Raw genomic sequence first — 20,978 nt, forward strand, 5'->3', positions numbered from 1 at the left:
GGAGGACCTTGGGAAGAAAAAGGGCAACCCATAGGGAATGTGGGGGGGGGAGGGGGAGGGAAAGGAAGACTCAACACTGGAAATTACTGGGCCTCAAGTGGAGTCCATAAAGTGTAACTGACCTGTTTTCTTCGTCTTATCAAGCTGGCCCTCCTTACCGAGGAACAGACGCTGGCCCAGGCGTGGGCAGGGTCACACCTCAAAGCCACCACTTCTGGAGTACAGAGTCGGAGCAGCCTGCAAAAATGAGAAAAGGTGGCATGAAGAGGGAGTCAAGACCAGGCAGAAACGATCCTGTGTCCGGATCTCTTTTCCCGGGGATCCGGGAGAGCACAAGTTAAGGGCAACAGAACATTTCCCATCCCCGCCTGCACGCAGAAGCAAGCTTCCTTCCGGCTCCGAGGCTGATTCCGCCCAGAGCTACCCGCTAGCATCCACCGGAGTCGAGAGTGCCTTGGACAGGCAAGAACCCCCTAGCACGCCCCAGCAGGTCAGGAGCCATATCACATGAGGGCAGCTGGGACCACTGGCCCAGGCAGAGCTCTGGGCATTTAGGGGCATATTAAGAGCAGATGCTGATGCTGCCAGCTTCAAGGGCAGAGGAGAACAAGACAGCACTAAGTGCTATCAGCAGCAGAGTGGAAAGAGGACAGCTGAAGAGAGTAAACACCATGGAACCAAACAGTCTCTTAATGTAAAGGACAGATTAGAGCATCTTCTCCTGAGTGATGGGGGAAGTGTCCATGACGGTTCAGATAGGACCAAACACGTATCTTCTCCTTTCGGTAGGGGGTATACAGAAAGCTTTTCAAATGACACAGGCTCCTCGGGGAGTCTGAGCGAGTCTGCTCTGGGGTGCAGGGGCCTCAAGTCCCTTCCCTGGGAGCAAGTTGGCCCTCTACAAAGTCAGCGAGCAAAGGAATGCAGGATTTCCAGAGCTGCAGCCTTCAGCCACATTCTCTTGGTTTCTGGAAACGGCTTCCCGCAGCTAAACGGAGAAGATCAAGAAAGACATAAATCAAGCCCTGCCGAGAAACCCTGGCGTGGCCCACCTTTTCATTCGTATCCCCCTTTTCGGAGTGTCTGGAGAAAGGTGCTCGATCCTGTCACACGCCTAGTTATCACCTTGAATGTTCCTCACTTTGTAGTTCCTGAGCACCTAGGGCGGGCAAGCCCCCTGCAGGACTGGTCAGCTGGGGCAAGAAAGGGCCACCGACCCATGACAAGAAGCTCCTGAGGCCACAAACACTCTCCCTCCACCTCACTGCTTCGATTCTCCATCTTTTCTCTTTGCCCCCTTCTCTTTTGAAAAGTTCTTTGGATTCTGAAGAAAGTATCAAGAAATAAGGAGTAACTGTAGGGACAGCCCCTGAATGGGACAGAGGCCCTGTAAGTCTCGAGGAATCCTTCTTACTACCCAATTAATTCTCAATGGTTTTGGGGGATGAGAACCTCCTGAAGGGTGTGATAAAAGTTATGGACCTTCCCACAGGAAAGTGCACATTTCCCTTCCGCATCAAGAGTTCAGGGGCCCCAGACACTCATCTGAGGATAAGCAGGATAAGAATCCTGGTTTTAGTTGACATCTAACCCACCTTCCTTTAAACTCTGAATCAAGTCAAGTTTATTAAAATGCCCATGAGGTTTTAGAAATGCACAAACAAAACATCTTTTCAGATCATCCCCACCCAAACTTAAAGATGCCTAGGGGCGAAATGAAACACTGTGGAAGAAAAAAAAAAAACACGCAAAACAAAAAAAAAAAACCAAGCCAAATTTCCCTGTTATTATTCATTTCTTCATTCGTGGCAACTTTTATTAGGAAGAAAGTCTGAAGAGGAATACCTCCATGGTTTTTTGTTTTTTTGTTTTGTTTTTGAAACTACCACGATCTCCAAATAAGTGAATTACAGTTCCATATATAATTGTTAAAAACACACATCAGAGAGATGAGTCTCTGCAATTTAAACTTTCAGAATATAATAACTAAGACTCTCATTAAAATTTGAACTCCCTCCCTCCCTCATTTAAAAAAGATACTGTTAAAAAGTCCACTGAGTAATCTCAATACACACCGGGAACCAAGGTGGGAGAGGGCCAACCCCAACACACTTGACCCTGAAACTTTCATCCTCTGATCTTGGATGTAAAGGATTTGAATATTTAGAATGTCTTGCAATTCTAGCTGAGTAACAAGAGTCACTACCCTGTTTGTCTGGGGTTCCACCAGGCCTGAGGGATTCACAGAACTCAGCGAGTGGAAAAGTACGGGACAGTTCTTGGAAGAACATTCAAGATACCCCTTACCTCTATCACCATCGCCTCAGGGAAAGCGGGGGAAAAAAAAAAAAAAAAAAAGAGGAAGGAAAAAGGGAAAAAAAGACCTAGTGAGGAGAGGTTCTGTTCTAGAAGGTGATTCCCGCAGGGGTAAGTGACTGCAGCACAGGCTGGGAATTCAGAGGGGTGGTCTCGGGGCCTCCCAAGGGAGGATGCTGAATTTCTGGATTTGCATTCCCACACGGGCTCTGCCTAGATCCAACGGAAGCAAGATGTCTTGGAGTGGGCAGAGGTCCATCTGTGATGATGAGGGGGCAGGGAAGGCCAGCCCCCAAGCCCCAGCCCTTGAGCAGATAAGGGACAATGCTATGTAAAGCCAGAAAGAAAAGATTAAGGAGTCTGTCTCCAGGTCCAACAGAGATAGCAAGCAGGAGATGAAAGATAAAAGGGAAGATGGTCTAGAAACAAAGCTTCTCAGCTTCTGAAAACCCAGAGGATTCTTCAGTGAAATCTACAATCTGTCCTAAGGCCCGCAGGACAGATGGGGTAAGTTAGATGCCTAGGATGACAGTAGAGGCCCACGGACAGCGCTGAGCCTACAGAGGACCACAATACTTGAGATGGTTGATCTGTGGACTGGAACAGCCTAGTGGACGGTCTAGCTGGCCGGGTGGGGCCAACCCAGGAGAGTCTCAAAGAGTCTGAGTGAAAAGGAGTTCAGATACTAAAATGCTCTGGCTTCTAAGGGAGCTCTATAAGCAGCGAGGACGTCTCTCTTAGGATGGGCTCCATCAGGAAGGAAACATTCTTTCCTCCATCTGAGCTAGGCTGGAGACAAAACCAGACCAGGCTGGATGTCGCACCACAGCAATGCCCGTTCTCCTTGGCCTGCAAGCCTAGGGACAAGACGGTCTCCTCTAACCAGGACAGCCTCGCGTGTGCTCTGAAAGCTCACAGCTGTGATGACGGCTCTGAGTTCCAGGAAGTTGATGTGTTTCTTGGCGTAGGGCTCAGTCTGTGCCTTGGAGAGGGCGGCAACCCAGGCAGGCCACCCTGCCCCCTCGCTGGCATGGGCTTTGGTCAAACGAAGCCTTGGAGTGTGGCACAGAGCACTCCAGCAGACTGGGCACAACTGGGCACCGTGGGCTGCACCTGCCAGTTCTGGATCTTCACCCCACTGCGTGAGGAGACGGGGTGGGCGGTGGAGAATGCACCGCTTGGCAAAGCCCAAGTTTAGGAGAGGAAAGTCAGGAGGAGGGGGCAGGGCAGTACCCCAGGTCCCAGGACCATATATGTGGGAAGTGGTCAGACTTTCTGACCTGCCACTCAAAGCTCTCCAGGCTCTGGCCTTAGTTTACCTTCTAGCCTTCCTGCCCAGTCTCCATGATTACCTCTCCATTCAGTTTCTTCCTCCAGAACGTATGTCTCCTCGAATCCAATCCTGCAGGGGCCACCTTCCACACGAAGCTTCCCTCATTCCCTCTGGGGGAACCCCCGATGGTTTTTATTATAAAACTCTGCAATATTAATACTAATACTACTAATGATGATGACACCAGCTAATGAGTTTTGAACACTACTTGCCACACACTAAGTGCAGTATCTCATTTAATCCTCTCAGCAACACAGAGGAGTACTGGTTCCACTGTACAGATGAGCACACTAAGGTGTAGGGGGTTAAGCAACTGCCCCTAAGATCATGCTGGTAGAGCAAGGCAAATCTAGTTTCTAAACTCCACTAAGCTTCTTTTAGACAAAATTTGCAATTCCTGGCACAGGGCTTGAGAGAATAGATACACATTCTCTGACTTGTCCCAATCATATTCTGAGGCATTTCTGCCCTTCCAGATGGCTCAGCACCTGGCCTCCCACTTTTGCCTATTTCTAGGGAGGGCAAGGAGCTCTCACCTTACACCTTCACCTCTGCCTTCCACTCTCTGAGGACGCACGACTGGACTTCCACCTCTGATTGAAAAGTTCACCACATGGGGTAAGGGTCTGCAAGCACTCACCACTGCCCTTGCTGTGCAAAGGGATGGGGGTGGGGGGACCTCCACATTCTACACCCTTGTGTTCTAGAAGGAGAAGGAAACTGGAAGGAAGCCACCAGCCTCTGCCTGAAATCCCAAATAGCCCAGTCTGTCCAAGTGGCTGGATCCAACTGATCCAGCGATGTGAGCTCAGAGGCAATCTGTATCCTCTGGGTCACTCCTGCTTCCGTGCAAATGGAATGCAGGCCTGGAGCGAGAGGAATTCTGACGGGGAAGTCTACACTTTCAGGTCCTGGGGTTCCAACAAGGTGTCTGTGGTGGGGAAGTAGCAGGGCAGGGAGGGGGCCAGAGAAGAGGAACACAGACGGTTGGGAGAGGGAGCGGACAGAACCGCACAGATCAAAAATGAAGTGAATACCACGTGAAGGAAATCTCGGCCTCATCCAGTCAGTGAGAAGTTAACTACCACTAAACCTCCAGCACCAGCCACCCCAAAGTGTAGTCCTCATGCAACGGCATCCCGGACCTTTGCTAGAAATGCAGATTCTCAATATATGCAAAATCAGGTCATTACACTGTGCACCTTAAACTTACCCAGTGCTGTGTGTCAAGGATACTGCAATAAGACCAAAAGGAAGAAAGAAACACAGGTGCTTGGGCCCCACGCCAGAACGACTATGTCAGAAATACCTCCAGGGATGGATCCTGTAACCTGTATGTTAGCTCTTGGGGGGTTCAGATGCAGCCTTGAAAACTAGCATTCAACTTTACGTAGAATTCTGGAAGAGGGGGGACATAAAACGAAGGATCTCCCTGGGAAACTTTCTTTCTGTGAAGATTTGGGAGAAGCCACTGTTTTAGCATAGCCCCAGAGCAAAAATCAAGGCACTGGAGACAGATCTCAGTTTTAACTTCAGCTGTATTCACCACTATGAATGAATGAATGAACAAACGAATGAACTAATGAACGAACGAACGAAAGAAAGAAAAAGGAAGGAAGGAAAGTATATGTGTGGGAGGGATTAAATATGCAGGGCCTATTTTAGCTGCTCAGGAACAGGGACACGTCAGATGTGAACTTCAGACAGGGCAGGGCTGGCCTACAGTGTGCGGGAAGCAAAACCACTCAGCCTGGCCTCTGTGAAGCTCTGGGCCCTCGAAGTCATCTCTCCAGAAAGCACGGGCCAAGCTGTCACTCACAGAAAGGGTACTGGAGGATGTTCTCCACAGTTGAAGCTGCAGCCGGGATTTCTGGTGGTCCCGGACCCCCTCACGGCACCCTCCCCCCACAATTTCTCTGCTGCTCCTGGCAGCAAGGGCCACAAGGGGCAGGAGAGAAGGAACAGTCGGGGAGGAGAACTCTGAGGGAAGGCAATCCTAAAGAACCATAACAGCTTCAGAACTAGCTCATGGTCTCCTGCAGTTTGTCTCTTAATGTCTCTTCCCCTCGGAAGGGGAAGGAAAAATCCAAGAGATCATTCCTGCAGCCTAGAGCGGCTGCCCTTTACTGATCAGGTTTCAGGTGCCCCCGTGGATACTGGCAATGCCACAAGCTGCTGACTTTTCACAAGGAATACTGTCCTCAGGTACAGGAACATTTTAATATTCAGTAAAGCGTGTGGGGAAGGAGCGGCTTCGGCTTCGGGGAGAGTGATGGGTTCCATGCTGGAAGCAGTTTCTCTTTTAAAACTAAAAATCACTTGGACATTTTGATTGTTACATTACATACAATTTCAGCAGGGAGGCAAGTGTTGACTTGGAAGACAGGGTTCTTGCTTACCAAACTTAACTACGTGAGTCAGATCAAATTTACTATTTAAATACAAACTGCTGGGAAGATGGGGAGGTTTTCTGGTATGTGCTAGATAAAACCACCCGTGGTACCCCACTCTTCCTCCCGTACCTCTCTCTCCACAGTGAAGCTGGCTTGTTCAGAGGGGGGAAATGGGGCAAAGTCCGGCTTATAAGCTTTTGTCAGTAAATTAGCCTGTGAAGAAGCTGACTCCACTCCTTGCAGCTCTTCTCCCGGGAGCACATCTTACTGACAGGATCTAACTACTGCCAGACTCGCGAAGCCGTCACAGCTGCCACATGGCAGCCATTTGTTACCCAGATCCCTGGCCTTTTGCGGGGGAGGAGGGTGGCTCGGTGGCCCACCTAGCGTGGCCCTGTCCCTCTCTCCAGGTGAGCTAGTCTTTTCTCCTAAACTGGCCACCAGGATCTGGTATTTCATCACCATCTTGCCCAACTTAGCAGAACTGTGTAGGACTCCCTACTCTGCCTGAGGAAGCAGGTGAAGAGAAGAGGCGGGCTGCCAGGAGGCCCTAACTGAGGGAGCACTCCAGCCGGGCAGAGGGTCAGATGACCCACTGGGTACCAGCACCTATCCTCAGGGCAGGGCAGGCTTTCCTGGGCTAAGGCAGAAGATGTCTCCCCCACCCTGCAGGAAACTGAATTTAGAAGCCCCCACCCTCCCCACCCTAAGATCTGCTCTGCTGGCTTATCAGGAAAGGGTGGGGAGAGGCCTCCACATCACACCTTGGCTGAGTAATTTAAAGAAAGAAGAACACTGCCATAAGAGCAAACAGGATTTAAATCAGAAGTCTGGTGTAGATCCAATTACACGTCTTCCAGAGTACCTCCTTCCCCAATAACTAGGGGGCATTAACTATTTGTGACATAAACTCCGGGCTGGAAAGTGTGTGAGGTACTTCACACACACACACACTTGGGGAGGATATTTAATCCTTCCCCAAACCTTACAAGGCAATGATGAGGTTATCTGGCTGGCTATTAAGCAGCTCCTAGAGGGGCAGGGCCGGGATTCTAGCCTGGGGTTGTCGGACTCCAAAATTCTCTGGTACCTTCCTCTGCACCAAAGATGATCATGGAAAAACCATTCAGAGAAGGGCAATTAGCAAGCTATAGGACTGGGAAACCAAGTCGGGGAAACCAAGAAATGGCTGAAGGAACCGGAGATATTCTGGAAAAGGGGGCACACTCCTCTCATGTGTTCACCACGGCAGGAACAACATCTGGGTGGGAGGCACCAGGAAGCAGGTCTGGGACCCCACAATCCTTTTACCAGAGCCTTGAACAACCAGAGCTGCTCACGGATGGAATGAGGCCCCAAGAAACATAGTCATGAGCTTGCTGTCCCTGGAAGTATTCAAGCAGAGGCGGAGTCACCACAGCTCAGTTTTGCAGAGGGTGAGAGACCAAATTATTTAGATCCTCCTTTTGACTTTCAGATTCTGTACCTCGAAGAGGGCCGTCCCTTCTCCCTAATCCTGTAAGATCCAGAAGCAGGAACGAGGAGAATACATTACAGTAGCAGAGCATCAAGAGCGCAAGATGTCTTGGACTGGAAGCTCAGCTTGCCACCAATGGAGAGACTTTAAGTCTCTGAGCCTCAGCCCGCATCTGGAAAATGAAGCTAGTAATACTGCTCTCACAAAACCAGGATCAGTCAAAGGAGTATCTACTAAGACACTTAACAGGCAGTACAGCGCCCACCAATGCCAGCTATCTATGTTATGCCCTTTACCTCCTCACATTCCAGTTCATTTAGCCCCTGGGCCAAGTCTCCCCAACTCCTAGATTCATCCGTGGGCCTCACCTCCTGCACCACCAATGCTTGGAGGGCAGGGGTCAGTTGGGGGATCTTGAAAAATTTCCATTCCAGCCCCCATGTTGAACAAGGAGATATAATTCATCACAAACGCAATCCCGTTAGCAGCGAGGGGTAGAGGAGCCACTGCCAACGTCACACGGAGAGCAGGAAATAAAACCCCTCCAGCTTCAGTCTGCGTCTGACACAAATCCCGGGGAACTTCGCATTTGCTTAATCAAGCAGGCTGGCGCTGCGGGCTCCCGCCGGGATGGGCTGGCTCTTCCTTCTTGAGCACCTTTTCCCTCCCAGCTGTGGAACCTGAGTGTCCTGCAGCTGACACCCAGTCACTCCCAGACTCTCCTCTGAAGTGGGTCTGGCTGCCTTCAGTCACATTACAGCTTGGAGGAGGAGAGGCTGGAGTAAAGTTCAGCGGCCGTTTGCAGAAGGGTTTTAGGCAATATCCTGCAACTCTTAAACAGGCCATGAGGTGTAGGGCTGGCCTTTCTGACATGCTTGGGGAAAGGGGCTGCAGGAACAGGATTCTCCACTTTTCCCTGCTGAGGGGCTGGATGCAAGCTAAGGATTCCTAGGGCAGGTGATTAATCAGGGACCAGGGCTTCAAATTCCCAGGATTTAGGGCCATTTCAAGACGACACCCCTTATAAAACCCAAATTAGTTCATGGGAGATAGAAAGTATTGTTCGAACTGCTTCTACCCACCCTAACAGCTCAGAGAAGGCAGAGGGAGGAGATCACTTCTTCCCTTGCCCATTGGAAAAGTGGTCAGCTGTGGTCAAAATTTCACAGTGGGTGATCAGACATTACAAACCGTCAGCTGAGAATGACTGCTGGGTGAAGCAACCGTGCCCAAACTACCAGGAGCTCTGTGGGCCTGCCCTCTATGCCCTCTAATGGGTGACCTTTCCCCCTCTGTTTTGCCTCTAAGAAATTATGAAGAAAAACAAATACTCTGAGATATAAGAGGCTGATAAGTGTTTATCACAAGTCGACCAATCAAAAACATTAGCAAGCACATGGTTTTTCTTAAAGTCCACTGAGCCCAAACCAAAAGCTTATTTCCAGGGCAGGATGAGGCACTGGGGAGGAAGGTGCCAAGTGGGGCCGGTCCCCCAGCCCCAGCACTAAGGAGCCAACCAACAGAGAGGCACCTCGGAAGGAAGGGAGATTAGCACAGTCCTGGAGGAAGTCTGAGGCATACGGGTCCTCCTGGCTGTTTCTGCCCTGACCCGCCAGGAGGGTGATTAGTTCCCGACAACTGCACTCCTGGACTCCGGAGGGTGTCTAATTGCGCTGCTGTGGCACCAACACAAAGGGCCCGGCTCTCAACAGCCCAGCAGGGTCCGAAACAAGGATAGAGTTGCCCAAAGCACGCGGCTCGTCTCTGTGTGACTGAGCACCCACAGGGCACTGGCCAGGCCCAGGCTCCTCAGTGTGGGTTCACACTAAAAGCCCCACCCTGACCCTTAAGAACCTTTTGCAAGTCCCTAGACTTCCTTCCTAAGTGACAAAGAACAGAAAGGACGATCTCAAAGGGGAGATCACCAGTTGAGTGAGCATTGGGCCAGCACCAGAAGTGAGCCTAAGAGGAGACACGTCACTGAGAAAGCAAACGGCGCTGGCCTGTGCGCCTTGCCAGCGGCACAGGGAACACACAGCCGTGCGGGGCTCTTCTGCTCGGCCCAAGGACGGTCTGATGCTTCCACCGGGTCTCCAGGGGTCAGACACCCCTGCAGGGAAAACTTCTGGAGCACAAAGTTTAGAGGGCCCGGCTCAGGCCCATTTAACTTAAGCAGTATGTAATACAAATGTCCCCAGGCAAATGGGGATATCAGTTGAAAAAAGACTGGCCTCCACTAATATTCTGACACAAAATGGTTTTAGGATGCTGTGAAACCACGTCCTGCTTCTCAGAGTTCTTCAGCCCGCTTGCAATCATAAAGCTGACGCTCTCTGGCTCACCCCCTTCATTTTACTTGAATGCCTGTGATAAAGGCACCCTCGCGTTGTTCAAAAAGAACATCCCTACTCTTTTCCTTTTATCTTCCCTTAACAGTTTGCCATCCAGTGATAGGAGGGGCCTCGCCTCCAACAGTCTGTCCTTTTATCTCCCGCTGACCATGCAACAACATGAGGCCAAGGACTGGATTTCCTGCAGCTCCCTTCGAGGGGCTGTTTGACTTGTTTAAAGTATTACTGGCCTCCAGAACCTTGGAACAATGCCTGAGCAACACCTACCCAGCATCCATTTCAGCTCCAACTTTAAAAGCCTCCAAGTCCAATGTACCAGGACTCCCTGTCCCTCCGTGTGGGAGCGGCTTGATGCTTCCAAGAAAGAGGACTCACTTTCCAGGCTCACGTATGTAGTTGCCTTTTGTCGGCAGCAAATATGAGCTGACTTCATCAAAGTACGGAAGCCCCAGAAGTTACTTAGGGTAGCTCAAGTTAAACTCTGAGTTAACACTGTCATTATCATAATAATGCAGTGGCATTTAATACCATTCTTGAGCCACTGGAACCCAGAGCAATCTGTCATGTGCTTCCTTGCATAAGCCTGGAATACACTGGATCCTTCGTGTGTAGAAGGCAGGCCATGACCTCTGATGTCCTTCCAGGCTTAACTCTGTGTATGCGACTCAACTCTGCTGGGATGCCTAGGTCCGGGCTCAAAAGGACTTTCACCTGCTGCTGAACACTATGAACATCCCTGTGAACATCCAGGATTGGCAATGGCAGCAAAGTCCCATTTCATAGCAGATCAAGGCAGTTGTGGGGCTGTGTGCCACTTATGGGAACCAGAAGGAATTCACCCACCAGAGTACAGAGGACACTGCCTCCCTGCCATTCAAGACCAGGAGTTCATTCTCTTGGCCTCACACCAGCATATGTGAGGTTAATGGGTTTAGAGGATGATAAGATCAGATGTTCAAAACAGCCCACCAGAGTTTCTGGAGTATAGAGAAAATCTTTACAAAGTCAACTAAAAAAAAAAAAACAAAAGAAAAGACAAAGAAAAACTTCCTTGCCTAAGTACCCCTTAGCTCCTCAGAATCTCTGAGGTAAGAGGCCTGGGGGAGGAGCGCGGAACACGGTGGTGCGACGACAGTAAGCAAGGCCGTGGAGAGTTACGGTGGCAAATGAGCGACAGAAGCCAGGCTGTACATTAAATTCGCAACACAAATTTCTATGCCATCACTCTAAGATGGGGCTGGTATTTTTAGGATCTCCCTTTACAAGGCCCAGACAATACACAAGAGTGTGCAGACCAGATCAGCCTCGCTATCCCCATGCAAAATCCAGGAGGTTGCATTCTGCGTGTCCCCTCTCCCACCGCTGTGGGGCTTGGCCCTGTTGTTGGCCCATCTGAGAACAGGAGCTAGCTAACCGGTTCGGCACCACAAGCAAAACAGCAGGCACTCTTCAACGTCCTCAATTTCCTCCCAGCCATGAAGTCAGAACAACCGGTACAGACAAAGAAAAGCAAAAACTTGCGAAACAACGGCATCTACCGTGCTCACTGAATATGCCTGAGGAAACGTTCTCAGAGCCCTTTAAGATGCTTCATTATGATTCTGGAAAGAAAACGTAGTCCACTACACCCAGGCACACACATGTTCACACAAACCCAATTTCATACTCTGCCGGCCCCACAACTAGGACGCAGAAGTCAAAATATACCTCAAGAGAGTGGCCCCGGTTACTTAACAGATTTGGAATTGTAACTGACACTTTTCCATAAACTCTATTAGAGGCCAGTGACATCCTGGCATGTTCCCAATCTGGAAACAGAGTTTTCCTAAGGGCTGGGGTGTGGGGGTGGGGGTGGGGGTGGATGGCAGGGAGAGAAAACAGGGTGGATGGGAGGGAGAGAGAGAGATTATACAACAGTTTGCTACCTGACTATAGTAAAACTGCTGTTTGCAGGAAAGACAGAGATGTAGGGAAAAAACCCGTCTTTTGATTACTTGGAATTAACCCCTAATGTTATGCATTGGCCAAGGCAAGAATAATCCTTTTAAGGCTTCACCCACAAGAAACTACTAATTGTGATAACTTTTTTTTTTTTTTTTTTAACCCTACCAGCCGAGATTCTTCTAAGGGGAATCCAGTCTGGAAGACAGATATGCAAAGTAATTCCAGTTCTATCTTACATGAAGATCTTTAAAGTACCATGCTCCTGGTATGAGTCATGTGTCCTGTACAACCCAAATTTATAGTCAAATGCTATTATTCACATTAGGCAAATGTTTTTGTTTTTTTTTTTTCCAGTTTGGAGAAAGAGAAAACAAAGGGACACAGTAATCCATTCAAAGTTGCCAGGCTCAGAACGATCACAGTGTCTCTGTACTTGTCATTTCGATGGCTTCAGCTACCAGACAGGTTTCATTTTTTAAAAATGGGTCTCAGGGCACCTGGGTGGCTTAGTCGGTTAAGCATCCGACTTCGGCTCAGGTCATGATCTCGTGATTCGTGGGTTCGAGCCCCATATCGGGCTCTGTGCTGACAGTTCAGAGCCTGGAGCCTGCTTCAGATTCTGTGTCTCCCTCTCTCTCTCTGCCCCTCCCCCACTTGCGTGCATGCTCTTTCTCTCTCAAAAATAAAGAAACATTAAAAAAAAAAAGGGTCTCCTCGTTTTCTTGGGGTTTGACTTCCAGGCCCCATTCTTGCAGCTTTCAGTGTACTTAAGTCAAAGTTAAGGACAGTACACAGAAAAGGTGCATTCTCTCTGCAAGGAGTTAACTTGTTGAAGATGTTCTATACTGTTTTTGTGCCCTAGATGTAGGGCAAGATTTCGTATCAATGTGAAAACCTGAAAGAAGATGGTGGTCATTCTCAGACATTAGTCTGCTAATGTTCAAGATTTGAGAACCACCAGGAACTCTAAGACAGAGCCCCAGGCCTCAAAGGCTCACATTCGGGCTGCAGAGATAGACAAGACACATGGACATAAGTTCTAATCCGAGGGAAAATGAATCGTGAGCCAAACACTTTAGGGCTGCAAGCCTCCCGAGAGGTAGGTCATCAAGCGTGAGGGCAGTAGGGCAGAAGCAAACCTGAGCTTAAAGGAAAGATCTGGCTTTCAGAAGACAGGGCATAGCAGTTAGAAGGAAATGCGTGAAGACTCAAGAGGTATGTCTGGATGGTACACGGTGTCACGAAAACACTGGCCAATACATGCCTACATTTTCACCCATGCTGGAGCAAATAAAGAAAACCATACGACTTACTAAGATACTCACAGTACTGAATTCATTCTTTTCTTAGGGTCAGGTGCCTCAAATTTTAAAATGAGATGATAAAGACAGTAGATGGTTGAGACTGGTTATTAACACCCTTACTTGGCAAGAGAGAGAGAGAGACAGAAAAGACAATCCCCTGTGTCTACCTGCAAAAGTTTTGCCTTGGCTTTCTAGCCCCTGAAAATAAAACCCTTGGGAGCCATCAGACTATACCAGTGCGTTGCTGGAAGAGGGAGAGTGGAGTAGGGCAGAGGGCAAAGATGCAGTGGCAAGACTATGCTGGCGTCAAGGTTCCATCCGAGGGGGATGAACTTCATCCATGACTATGGAAACCCACTAACGGTCTATCCCCCTTCCTTTAAAAAAAAAAAAATCCTGAGATGAAATAATCAGATCGATATTTTTAAAACTTCTTGGCAGCATTTTAGGAAAGGGACGATGAGAGGCACATAACCCAGTTAGGAGTCCACTGCAATACAGTCTAAGAGACAGAGGGGAGGAGCACAGGGATCCAGGAAGACGTCACCAAGGGACTGACATTGTTGTGAGGCTGTGGGTGAGGGAGAGGTTGGGCTTCCTGCGCTGGCAACAGAGATGCAGAAAAAATTCCCAGTTTGGGAGAGAATAAAGAGAATGCAGCAGGAAGGGACTGGCTAGTAAGCAGGATGAAAAGTTCCGCTCGAAAGAAAATCTAAAACGTCCGTGGCCAGAAAGGGAGCAGATGGGGAAAAAAGAAGGTTCTGGAGGAGGTGGGAAAGGAGGGCAGGGGGCTGCCAGGCACGGGAAGATGAAACATTTGTGTTTGAACGGAATACATAACATGTGTAGCCATGTAAATAGAAGTATTCATTGTCAAATTGACCCTGCTAACGAACACTGACATAAGCTGCTGATGTTGGGGGAAGTGCTTGGAGAGCCTTAACTCACAGATTACAAGTCTACACAAAACTGTACCACATGTAAAACAAGAGAAAAACAAAAGCCATCCTCCTCTGTCTTTCAAAGAGCCTATCATATAAAACTAGCATGTTAGATACTGGGGAAAGCATTTTATTGAATTGATAGGGTCTGGAGCAGTGATGTCCAGTTGAAAGTTCTCCAACGATGAAAATGACCTCTATCTGTGCTACCCAATATGGCAACTGCTAACCACACGTGGCCACTGACCACTTGAATGGAGACTAATGTAACTAAGGAACTACATTTTAAATTTTTATTTAAGTTTAATTTAAATTTAAATAGCCACATGTGGCTACCAGCTGTTGTACCGGACAGCATAGGTTTATGGTAGTTTTTTTTTTTTTTTTTCTTTTCCCTCCAGTAATCTTGGGTTACTAGATTGTTTGCTTCCTGAAGTTTTTAAGCCCTAAAAGCAGGAATAAAGATGATCTGGTATGGTTTTACCTGCAGGCATGAGAGGGGAGTGAGCTGATCCCAGAAGTAATAAACTTTGCTATGAGCCTTTATTCTTCCCCGTATTTATCAGTGTCAATGTATAAAGGGAAATCACCCATGAAACCAACAACAGAGGGACATCTCCTAAGCCAGACTGACTTCTTCTAGGTGAGTCATCACCACCCTGCCCCATCTACCCCAAACCTGCTCAGACTTGGTTCCACCTCAAACATGAAGGTCAATGTGTGCAAACATGGGAAAATGGTTACAAAATCAGATCAAGTTTAAAAAGCAAGATAGTACACTTAAGCATTCTACGTTTTGATAATGTATCAATGGACAAAGTCTGGAAGATGTAATGTGAAATGAGATATATGTCACGGGAATATGCTGATTTTTTAAAAAAATGAAAGCATAATATCACTGCAAACTTGATTTTTAGAATTAATTTTTTTTTTCAGGGGCACCTGGGTGGCTCAGCTGGTTAAGCATCTGACTTCGGCTCAGGTCATGACCTCACAGGTTGGGAGTTCAAGCCCCGTGCATCAGGCTCTGTGCTGACAACTCAGAGCCTGGAGCCTGCTTCGGTTTCTGTGTCTCCCTCTCTCTGCCCCACCCCCTGCTTGCTCTCCCTCTCTCTCTCTCTTTCAAAAATGAATAAATATTTAAAAAATTTATATATGAAAAAAATTTTTTAATATACGAAAAAGAAAATAATTGGACTGCATTCCTTCTTAAGATATGAAACCATTCTGCTGCCTCCCTCCCACTATTTAGAGATCTTTAGTTATAGCTCAGTACCTGGCACACAGTGAGCATCTGTTTTAGCACACTCTAAGTAAGGATGCGCTGATCAAGGGGTGATATGCTCAGGTTGATAAGCCCCATTCTACAGGCAAGTACAAGATTCATACCGTTGAAACTGTATGTAGAATTTCTTGGGTAATAGTCCATAAATTTGATCAGATTTTCAAATGTTCCTTTTTCTTGTGAAGATGAGATCAATCACGTAATTCACTTCCGACAGGATCCAACACATGGCAGTGACTTAATAAAAGTTAGTGAAATCAATCCCCCAAAATGATTTTCCAATGCCTACTGTAAACAGTTCCAATGTTAGAACAGAATTCATGCTACAGAAAGGGGGTGGGGGAGAGATCATGGTGATCTCCATTTATGTCACTGCATTTACATGGTTTTGTTTTGTTCCCCCAGTAATTCTAGGAATAGCTGCTAAAACCAAGTTAGTTTCCTGATGCTGACCATTAGGTTAAAACAGATTTTTGAGTGCATATTACCACCACCTCTAGGCCATCAAAGGCACCGAGGAGGTTTTCTGTAAGATCCACGTAGAGGTGTAAATGTGGCCCAAACACTAGCAATTCCTGGGACTCTCAAAGGGGTCCCAGAATAGAGGGTGGTCTTGGGAGGATGTTTGTTTTGCAATTAACAAAAGGTAATGGCATGAGTGAGCCTTTTAAATAGAAGCCAAGAATTAAAACCGAGGCCCTCTATGCACCAAATAGTCCTTCCTTAAATTGCAATGCATAAATAAAATAAATTGGCTATAAACGGGAGGATTATATCAACTATAAAATTCAAGAGTCACAGCCAGGGGAGTGGGAAAAGCGACTGATTAAAGGTATAGGGCAGGGGGACTGGCTTGCTCCTTGTTTCCTCATGTAGCCTTTGAAGGTGAAAACCAATTTTTTTCTGGCCTTTAAGTTGGTTAGAGGTTAAAACAAAGCAACACAAACAAACAAAAACAAAACAAAACAAAAAAACCTGTCTGAAAAAATTAACAAATGGGAGCTGCAGTCACCCTTCCAATGATTTGGAGGAAACAATACTCCACCTGCGGCCCTCAAATACTTCGTGATGATAAAAAATGCATTTGTCGGTCTCCTCAGCTGGTAACTATGGCTCTGCCACTAGACTTGGGGTGTGTGTGTGTGTGTGTGTGGGGGGGGGGGGGGTGTTCTAGAAGCTCACCACCTGGGTGAAAGAAGAAGAAAAAAAGATGATGAAAAGTTAAGAGAATTAAGTGTTGTCCTTGCGATACTAAGGTGAAAAGTCCAGGGAGAGAACACTGGTAGGTGTAAGTGGAGGGGGAGGAGGGGTGGAAGAGAGACTGAAAGGAGCCCATACACAGAAGGGACCCTGAAAAGCCCAGGAAGCAGGTCCTGCTGACAGAGGGTGCGTGGGGGGCGAGCTGCGGGAAGCTGGGGCGGTGGGGCCGCGGGCTCGGTGTAGGCAGAGAAGATGATGTCAGTTTTCAGAGAACTTGTTCAAACATGGAATGGGACTGCAGGGGAGGGAGGTCTGACTGGAAACGGGAACAGAGAGAGAGGCAGGCTGGATGTACAATGGAACGGAGGGAGCTAGAGAGTAAGGGGCTCCTGACACAGGCTAGATTTCCTACAGCCCTAGAATGGGGACTGGGAAGAAGGTTTCCAAGCAGGCAGTAGAGCTAAGCTCTTTTACAGACACCTGGAAAGTGAAGAAATGACAGGAATCAGAAGGGGAAGTCTGGGTACTATGGGATTAGTCTGTGGGTCAGAGCTTCTGAGCACACATGCGATTCGCTGGCCAGAGAGAGACGAGGCCAGAACTCACTGAGCTGGGAGTCAGAGTAAAGAGGGTCCAGGATGGGACGGGAACACCCTGGTTAAGCCACAGAGATAGGAAAAAGGACTGGTAGGAAGGGGCAGAGTGTAGTGTCCAAATAAGTGTGAAAGCATTAGCAAGGAAGGTGCATAAACCTTCTGAGTCCGGGAAGATGAGAGAGTACAGAAAAGAACCATTTGACAGGGTGCTCAAGGAAGTTGTATGATCTTAATCTTGAACACACAGTAGGCACTCAAATATTTTACTGATTAGTAATCTCAAGAAAACAGACAGGGGGTGATATGCTGTGAGTAGGAGGAAGAGAAAAGGGGAATTGATGGTTTAAGGAGCACAGGGCCCCAAGGGCCCTAGGGACCTGGTGGGAGGGAGCACAGAGGCAGAGATAGATAAGTAAAGGCCTCCCCTGCGGCCCCAGTGGCCAGGGACAGCCAGGGACAATGGTGCTAAAGAGAGGAGAGGGATGGCTCTCAGCTTAGGTATTTACAACCACGTGATCATGATCTGGAGGTGTTCTGGAATAAGAAGGCGCTCAGGGGAGGATGGCATCCTGTTTCCCACTCTGGACAGCTGGCAAAGGAGAAGGAAGGAACACCGTGTCATTTCAAATGGTGGCATCTTTTATTACAGCGATTTGAGGCAAGCCTGTCAGGTTTCATCCAACAGATGCCCAAATCATACATGTAGCTGTTCTCCGAAACAGTAAACAAGTGGATTCTATCTACAAATACCAAGGGCTCCAGGTCTCTGAGGGGGCAGAAACGTTTTCTGAACGTTTCTAAACGCCCAACCCAAAATGGCTTTCATGGTAGCTCCCCCCCCCCCCAGCTGAACTTCTAACCCAGATGCGCCTCAGTACGGAATGCAGCCGGGAAATCTGCACGGGGGACTCGCAGGAGTTGGTTCTTAAGGGGCACGCAGCCCTCCGCCAGCACAGGGTCCCCCCCATCCTTCCCCTCAGGGTAAGCTGGTCTGGGCGAATCTGCGCACAGGGCTCTGTGATTCAATTAGCGTGAGTTCAGTTGCTCTTTTTAGGTCAGTTCTTTCTTCTTTTGTTTAGATCTGACTCAAGATTTGCTTCAATTATCTACACCTCTGTTAGAGCACCTAAGCAAATTAAACCATCTGAAGTGAGGGAGAGGAAAAGAAGGAACGGCATCTGTAAAGCAATGTATGCAAAACAGTTTCCCCCCCATCTCTGTTCCCTTACATCGCCACACTCCTAGGCAAGCAACTGTTTCTCAAAGGAAAATTCTAGACTCTGAAGTCTGAATGTGAAAGACCCCGTGGTTAAGCCCTGGCTTGCAGAAAACTAAAAATTTCAGCAATTCTGCAATGAAATGTTAGGTTCAGAGCTATACAAAGCGTAGCAGCTGTTCCTGGCCAACACGAAAACCGAAAGGGGTGATGCTATCTTTATCCTCTACCTAGAGTCGAAGCTGGTACCGGCCCAGGGCAGAGCTACCAAAGAGCCGGCTCAGTTCTAGCCTGCTGAGCCTGGGAGACAAAGAAGGCAAGGAAGTGCAGGGGCCAGCAAAGTACACGTAAACAACAACAAATAACAGACCCGCCTGGAAGACAGTGAATGCAGTTAATCATTGACAAGTTTTAAAGGATGCCAGGAAACAGAACTGCTTAAAAAGCAGTTCTCAATGTCATTTGGAAAATCCTTTGCCATCAGTTCAAAATTCGAAAGGTTAGATCGCACCTCACTCTTCCTGATTTTCCCCAGTGGGAAGGAGGAGAACCCTTTTCACCAATTTTCTTGGAAGCAAAACCACATCGTGTCTATTACAACTTAAGTCTTGATCATAAAAACTGAACAGAAACTATCTTCAGACCACCTCCTGGAATGAGGCCTCAGAGGAGCATCTGGGAGGGCAGAGGATGACAGAAAATGACCTGAGAAGGGCCTCTCGCGCGCCTGAAGCTTGCACACGGGTTAGCTGGAGAAACATGTTCCAGTGCCACTGGACCACCTCGCTCTGAGAAAATGCTTCCCAGCAACACCTGGGTGCCAGCCCTAGCAACCCCGTTCTATTATTGTTCAGCGTTAAATGACTGGGCGACTGTTGCCCAGCCATGCATCTCCAGGACTGGGCCCACGCTGTCCGCAGCCCGCCACACACATAAACCACCAACGACTGACGCTGCTGGGGTGGGGGTGGGGGGGCTTCACCCCTAATGTGAACCGCCACCGACACGCCGCACTTCCTGCTCATTCTGACAGCCGGTCTCCAAGAAAAAGAGAAGAACCACTGCAGGGCCTGGGGGGTTACCACCCGGAGACCAGCCAGCAGAACTGCACAGCAGTGAAGGAGCAGACTTGTGAGCCACACTTCTTGGGTTTGAATCCCGCCTCTTCTGCTTGCCAGCTGTGGTGAGTGGCTTGACCTTATGGCAGCGCCCTTGGACGGTTACGGTTATAGAACCCTTCTCTGCCTCAGTTTCCTCATCTATAAGATGGAGATGATGATAATACCTACTTCACAGGGTCGTTGTGAGAAACATCTGAGTTCAATATGTTAAGTGCTTTAACACGGTGAGGTTAAGAGTCTAACAAACTAAGTGCTTGCTATTATTATCCTACATGGGCTCACACCTGAGGGTAAGTTTAATGCACAAAAACACTAGCAAGTGCATATCGGCACTTCAGAGTTCATTCACTAATTATCAGTTCAACTGGTGCTACAAGACATTCCATTCATCCAAGGCAATGGTTCTCAAACTTGAGCACGAACCTAGAGAGCTTACTGGAGCAGAGGTCTGGGGTGAGGCCTGAGCACCTGCATTTCTAACAAGTTCCCAGGTGATGCTGATGCTGCTGGCCGGGGGATCACAACTGCAGAGCCATAGCTCGGTGGCATGGTTCACTTCTTACATTCCACCTTTGAGGCCTAAGCCTTCTCTAGTTTCTTTCTGTGCACAGTATGCTTTAAGGAGAAATAAGAAAGGAGAGTGGCAAATATGCCTGTGGCAAAGAGGTGTCTTGTTCAGAGAACAGCAATGTGTTCCTCAGCGTTGCCTGGTACCCTTACAACTTTGCATGGCAGGTGGTAGATCACATGACAAGTTCTGTCCAATGGGCTGTGAGCCAAGGGCCCGTGCATCACTTCCAGTCTGAAGCTTTTTCACACTGGCGTGTGATCTGCTCGCTCTCTCCTTCCTGGGGCTGCCTGGAAGCATGTGCAATGGCAGGACAGCTAGGAGATGAGAGCGGCCTGGATCCCTGGGCCACTGCCTGGAAGGGAGCCACAGGACAGGGCTGCTGGTCCCGTGCTAGTTTCATAGGAACAAGAAATGACATTTCATAGGTTGAGCCACAGAGGTTTTAAAGTTGGTTTCATACTTCAGCATAGCTCAGCCTAACCTAAGACAACTCGCTGTGAAAAGAACCTCTATATCAGTAGTCAGTCTTATTAAGTACAACCTATCACACACAGATGTGAAGTATTTTATACTAATATCAGTTAGCTGGGATTTCTACCCTATTCTCAATTCACTTCTGTTCATTAAAATAGAGGAATTTGGTTTTGTTTTGTTTTTTTAACCTCCCATTTGGGAGCTCTTCCTTACCAAATTTAAAAACTTTTCATCGCAACAGGATTATGTAACAGTTGCCAACAACTTAGAAAGCTAAATATGCTAAGAAGTACTGAAAATGTGAACAGTAAATACACTGAAGGATTCAGATCAAGAGCCCTAGGAAACAAATATGTGCACACTCACACTCCTGGAATCCCTTGATTCCCAAAAGCAGGCCAGAAGGAAAGGGATTCAATTTTATTCATTAAATCATGTTTGAACTGATAATGTATT

The 20,978-nt window shown here is 48.1% G+C and overlaps 1 protein-coding gene across 6 annotated transcripts in view; it reads right to left on the reverse strand.

Annotated features, from left to right (window-relative positions):
- RREB1 (ras responsive element binding protein 1) overlaps positions 1-20,978 on the reverse strand; it is a 182,640-nt gene that overhangs the window by 71,627 nt on the left and 90,035 nt on the right. For all 6 annotated transcript variants that reach the window (XM_053904925.1, XM_019419822.2, XM_019419823.2 and 3 more), the window contains exon 2: positions 123-237. The gene's annotated coding sequence lies outside the window, so the exon portion shown is untranslated. The remainder of the gene's footprint in view (positions 1-122; positions 238-20,978) is intronic.

This window comes from Panthera pardus, unplaced genomic scaffold (genome assembly GCF_024362965.1).
Source record: "Panthera pardus isolate Hobbes unplaced genomic scaffold, ASM2436296v1 HiC_scaffold_17, whole genome shotgun sequence".
Classification (NCBI taxonomy): domain Eukaryota; kingdom Metazoa; phylum Chordata; class Mammalia; order Carnivora; family Felidae; genus Panthera; species Panthera pardus.